Source organism: Oryctolagus cuniculus, chromosome 16, assembly GCF_051225735.1.
Source record: "Oryctolagus cuniculus isolate XC-2025 breed Fujian yellow rabbit chromosome 16, ASM5122573v1, whole genome shotgun sequence".
NCBI lineage: Eukaryota > Metazoa > Chordata > Mammalia > Lagomorpha > Leporidae > Oryctolagus > Oryctolagus cuniculus.
The window spans coordinates 81,904,455-81,910,454 of record NC_142882.1 but is presented as its reverse complement, the minus strand read 5'-3'; the positions used below and the strand labels follow the sequence as shown (position 1 = coordinate 81,910,454).

The 6,000-nt window shown below is 48.7% G+C and overlaps 1 protein-coding gene across 3 annotated transcripts in view; it reads left to right on the top strand.

The window, feature by feature from the left end:
* The first annotated feature begins 4,233 nt into the window (after nt 1-4,233).
* The window catches only part of STEAP2 (STEAP2 metalloreductase), a 29,696-nt gene continuing 27,929 nt past the window's right edge, over nt 4,234-6,000 (top strand). For 2 of the 3 annotated variants that reach the window (XM_089315033.1, XM_051852759.3), the window contains exon 1: nt 4,234-4,373. The gene's annotated coding sequence lies outside the window, so the exon portion shown is untranslated. Of the gene's footprint in view, nt 4,374-4,510; nt 4,648-6,000 lie in introns of those variants that run through there. The other variant, XM_051852760.3, reaches the window with a different exon arrangement.

Sequence of the window (6,000 nt, the reverse complement as noted above, 5' to 3'; positions counted from 1 at the left end):
CAAAACACTCGGGCTGTCTTTCTCAGCTTTTTCCAGGCCACTAGCAGAGAGCTGGATTAGAAGTGGAGCAGCCAGGACAGGAACTGGTGCCCATGTAGGATGCCCGCACTGCAGGCAGCAGTTTTTTCACTGGGCCACAATGCTGGCACCCTAAGTTGTGTATTCCAATCTAAATAGCTTAGTGTATGAAACTGAGCATGACAAATCATTTTTTCATTTATAAACACTGTAATCAGTCCTTGTAACATTTGTCTGGAAGTAGACAGCAGTCTCTTTTCAGATATAGTTGGATTTAGAATCATAAAATTCCAACATTTTAAAAAACATTTTAATTGTATTGAAATGTATTTTTAAATAAATGAACTAGGTCAAATATAATTTAAAAGATAACAAAACAGATTAAAATAGATTCCTGTTTCATTATCTCTTCCATTACTAATCTTGTCTTATCCCTTTACAGTCATGAAGGTCAAACATTTGTTTGTAGAAACAACAGTTCCGTTTGTTTCTTCAGGCTGGTTTCAGATACTGACAACAGGATTTGTGATGTTGGAGACTACTCAATTATTCCTGGAACCTACAGTCTTAAACCAGGTTTCAAAAAGATGATGAAATGGTATGAAACCATGAAACAACAGCTTTGTAATTTTCAAAAATAAAAAACAAAGGAAATATTCGTCTGAAAAAGTTTTCATACCTGTACTTTAAAAGTCTTAAACCGGCGCCGCGGCTCACTAGGCTAATCCTCCACCTTGCAGAACCGGCACACCGGGTTCTAGTCCCGGTCGGGGCGCCGGATTCTGTCCCGGTTGCCCCTCTTCCAGGCCAGCTCTCTGCTGTGGCCCGGGAGTGCAGTGGAGGATGGCCCAAGTGCTTGGGCCCTGTACCCGCATGGGAGACCAGGAGAAGCACCTGGCTCCTGGCTCCTGCCATCGGATCAGCGCGGCGGCCATTGGAGGGTGAACCAACGGCAAAGGAAGACCTTTCTCTCTGTCTCTCTCTCTCACTGTCCACTCTGCCTGTCAAAAATAAATAAATAAATAAATAAATAAATAAATAAATGGCAAGTGTGGGCATCTGGTGCAGCAGTTAAGGGTCTGCTTGGGACACCTGCATCCCATTCCTCTAGAAAGCTTGGAAAGTTTCTCCTTCCTACAGGAGTGCCCAACAATGGCCATCCTTAGGCTCTAGTCAAAGTTTGGCTCCTCTTTCCAACGATGTTCTTGAATCAACTTTGCTGACCTATCCCAGCAAAACAATGCTTATACACTGATTTTTCTAAGCATAAGATAGTTTTTTTGATTACCACAAAATTAGCTTAAAAGAATTGAGAGACCCATTGGGAAGGAAATAGCTTTAAGGCCTCTACTGGATTAATAACCAAAGTGACCCAAATTCTTTTTTTCCTGTGGGTAAATTCCACACATCTTAAATCTTCCTCACTCTACTTAAGTAACTAAAAATAATTTAAAAATGCAGTGCCAATGAGAGGAAGTTAAAAGACAAAAACACTTCTGCATTTTTCATAGGTTTTTGGTTGTTACACAAAGAAATATGTGAATATATAAGAAGAAGCTATAATTTCTTTTAACTCAATAACCCCATGTTTCAGAATATATCCCAAAGAAATACTCCTTCCACTTACTACCTCAAGAAGTACTTTGTTCAATAAGATTAAAGTAATGTTGCTTATAGTAAGTGGGTTAGAAAATTATTTTCCTACAGCTTAGGGTTAAGAAAGCTATGCTATATCAATATTATGGACTACACAGTCATTAAGAATTGTGAACATAGGGAAATCGCCATTGTTACAACAATAGTGATAAAATATCTGTTTTGTACAGATGTAAGTTCATATGCTTTCATAGGGCCTGGTGTTTGGCTTAGCTGGTAAGATGCCACTTTGGAGGCCTCCATCCACTTAGGAGTGCCTGGGTTCAAGTCGGGGCTCCGCTTCCTGTTCCAGCTTCCTGCTAACGTGCACTCTGGGAGGCAGTGCGGACGGACGGCTCAAGAACCTGGGTCCCTGTCACCCACATGGAAGATGTGATGGTGTTCTGGGCTCCCAGCTTCAGCCTGCGGGCGTTTGGGGAGGGACTCAGCAAACGGGAGCATACCCTCTGCCTCTCAAGTAAATAAACAGAAATTTGCTTCATTTATCAAAGCCTTTAACCCATGAATACGATCATGAATCTCTAAAATGAAGAGATTGTTCTTACTATTTATCTCAAAATCTACCTTCCTATCATAACTGACATTTATTGGCCCAGTGTAAGGGAGTTTGTGTACATCTTCCTCACACTCCTCTACTGAGTATCTTCGAGGAATTCTTGCAAATTCTTTCCAAGCAGCTTACTTTTGCCTCTGCCTCCAGCAGTGTTCCTGGAGCTCCAGCCACTGCGCATAACACGGACTCAGTAAATTTTTCTGTAGTAAATGAGTTGCCAGAGGAACCTATGGGTGCACAAGGGCTTAAAGTTACACACTTTGGGAACTACCACTCTGAAGTTATTCAGTAACTTCTAAGAAAAAATTGTGTTAGCAGCACTAGGCCACCAGAGATCCATTTAATAAATTATTGCTGCGCATGGCAGAATCAATTACTACTTCAGGGAGCTGAAGAGATTTCTCAGAGAGTACTTCGTGACCTGGAAAAGCTGGGCGAAATCATTTTTATACTCTGAAACTCCAACTGAAAAAACAATGGTGGAAATCACTGTTCAGGAATGAACCAAACGGCATCGTATATCAACACCAGCGAATCTTGGCCAACGTTTGGCAACACTGGGCTGTCTGTCAAGGACATTTGCTTATTTTAAAAGTTCAAGTATGGAAAGTACATATTCCTTCTGGAAACTGGAAATGGGTGATTCATTGTTTCTCTTCTTCGTATTGTGTTTATTTATGTATTTTTTGGATCATCAAAGTCCATGTTAAGACAGCTTTCCAAACTGTTTCAAATAAATGGTTTACTCATGTGCTTTATACAATAATTTCTGGTGTTAGGGTAGACAAAAATGATGTATCTTTTCATAACCTTTCATGGAAGTTATACAATGCTATTCCTTTTAAAAAGTGGGGGAAAAAACTTTTCATTTTTCATTTACTGCTAAGATTTGTCAGTTTTCTACACCAGTTCTTCAAAATGCTCAAGAAAAACCTGTGCATTTCATTATGAGAGTGGCTGAAGTGAACTAATTTTACCAGGGGTCAACACACATCACTAAACGTTTGGTTTATGCTCACGCCGAGCCCAGGCAGTACTGAGCCTGGACGACCTGGCCTGCTTCCAGTCGGAGGATGTAACGGCCCGGCAGCCTTTGCAAAGGTTCGTGGGCACATGGGCTACAAGGGGAAAGTGCACTGCCCCAGTGACCCAACCAGGACCCCCTTCTCAGGTTTTTTTGTTTGTTTTTTGTTTTGAGCCTGGTTAATAAGCCACCGGGAGGGAGAACTTCTAAACTTTCTCTGATGAAATGGGAGTCTACTCAGTCATGGGGAAAAAAATTACCTAAAAAATGAGAATTTCGGGTGCACTAAAAATCAAAGATCTTGGAAAATCAAAGACCTGAACTTCTAAGCTGACACCCACTGGACACACAAGGCCATGGACCCGCGGCTCCGGGCTGCGGCCTGACCCGCTTGGCCGCGCCGCCAAGGTCAGAGGCAGAGGCTGAAGCCGCCAACCCGCGGGCTGCGGGATCCTGCTAGCCAGGCGAGCGTTACAGCGTGGCGCGTCAGAGGACTTGTCTGCGCAGTGCATTCCAAGGACACACTCCAGCCTCAAGGTGCTTGGAGCTGGGTCAAGATGACAGGAAAGCACAGGCAGGGAAAAGGCGCAGTTTTCTGGCAGGCTTGTCGGGATCCGTGGGTGGGGAGGTGGGCAATGGAGAAGGGGGCGCCATAACCCGCTAGTCTAGAGCGGAAAGGCGACCACGTATTCCCAAAGCATTGGTGTGTGGCCGCGGCTCCCACTTGCAGGGCGCGCAAAACTGCGGAGCCGCGCGGCCCTCGAACTCTTCCTCCCCAGCGCCCGCACGCGCCACGAGCGCCCCGATTCGCCCGCGCGCCCCGAGCCCCGCCGGCGCCCGGCCTCCCCGCGCCCTGCCGGTGTGCAGCCCCTAGCGGCGCGTCACGGCGCGGCGGGCCTCGGCGCGCCGGCCTCCCGCCCGCCCGCCCGCCAGCTCTCCAGCTCGCCCCGCGCGAACCAGCTGCGGAGGCTGGGAAGCCGCCCGAGCCAGACCGCCGCGGTAGCCGCCTGCAGCCGCCAGTCCGAGGTGCAGGCCCCGGAGCCCCGGCGCGTCCGTGAGGGAGTGGGCGCCGCGCCCGAGGAGCCGCAGAGCTCGCCTCTGCACGGCGCAGAGGGCGCGGAGGTGAGCGGGTCTGGGGAGAGCGCGGGAGGCGGTGGCGCGGAGTTGCGGGTCCAGCCCCAGGGGCCCCCGCGGGATCCCGCGCCCGGTGCGGCCGTCAGCCCCGCGCAGCCGCTGCCCCCTGGCCGCCCGGGCGCCCTGCCGGGGGCGGTGGGGACGGTGCGGTGGGGTGGCCGTGGCACGCAGTCCACTCCCCAGTCCTCTGGGTCTTCCTCGAGCTGCCTGGAAGTCCTGAGGGTGGGCCCAGGAGAAAGGAAGCCGGGAGCAGCCGTCCCAGGTAGGACGTGCCCGGGAGGGAGCGGGCAGGCGCGTCCCCCTGCCTCCCTGAGGACGGGCCGGGGTCACCTCGTGGATCACCCGGGGGATGTCGGCGTGGCGCGTCTAGGCCATTTTGTGTCAGGAAGTCATCGGCATCTTCGTGGACTGTTCTCGATTGTCGTTGCGCTCTGCGTTCAGCTTCAGCCAAAACTTGTTGAAAATTCTGCCCTAAAAAAAAAAAATGTTGCTCTTATAAAAATAGAGCGGAGAGCGATCTGCGAGGATTTCCTTTAGGAATTGCCATCTCTTGTCTCTCCCCCACGCCGTGGCGCATAGTTTTGTAGGTAGGAGAACTTATTCGGGGCCAAGGTGAAGGCTTGCGCATCACCTTGGGAGAAGTGGGGTCCAGGCGCCTGCCCCCTCCCCAGGCTCCTGACTTAAATTAGGGTCGGATCCTGTGTGCAGCCCCTGCTGCGCACCCGCCACCTCCCTGCCTCTCCAACCCCTTATCGTCTCTTCATTTCACTGATCAGTTCCTTTCTTTCTCTAACCTGCGTGTTTTCTCCTCCTCCATCTCTCCCTCTGCTGCTTCTAAGCATAGAGGCCATTTAAAGAAGGAAAACACCCCTCCTGGATTTTTAGAAAGTAAGAGCAATTGCGTATTCTGCTTAGGGGTGGCTGCAGGTTCTGCTCCTAGCTGCTCCGTTTATCAATAATGATAGATGGAGCTAATTGTGCAAGGAGATGAAAAAGCTTTATCCAGATCACTTCTCACCATTCTGGTGCCATGGAAAATGCCCTTACGGTGAATGAGCACCACTGTTTTTTATTTCTGAAGGACAAACAGCACAGATGAAGGCAAATTTGTAAAGGATCACAGATAATATAGAAGAGAAAGAGGACACACCAAAACTTTGAAAGACTAGGCCCTGGATGCAGTGAAATTCACAGGACGTGAGGAGCTGCATTTATTCTTTGCACAGGCAACAACCATGGCATTGACCTATCACTGACTCCCTTTGGGTCCGCCTGTCTTGATAGCAAAGAGAGGTCTGATCTAGAGGCCTACTGCATCTCTTTCGGTCCTGACATTTCTTGTATGCATTCAGTAAGAGTAAGAGTGGATGTTTGTTGCATGCTTAGTCACTGTGTACCACACAGTGCAGAGGCGGTGACGGACATGGCTCTGCTCTCAGGGAGCTTGTGGTCTGATGGGAGAGATAGGAAACAGTCCCATAAAATAAGTATCCAGGAAATTTAACAAGGAGTGACAAGAGAAGGAAAAAACAACTGGGGTAAATCTACTGCAGAGAGAGACTACCATACGCAAAGTTCCCAAGGCAGGAAGCGGATGGGTCTTTTCTGCTTCTAG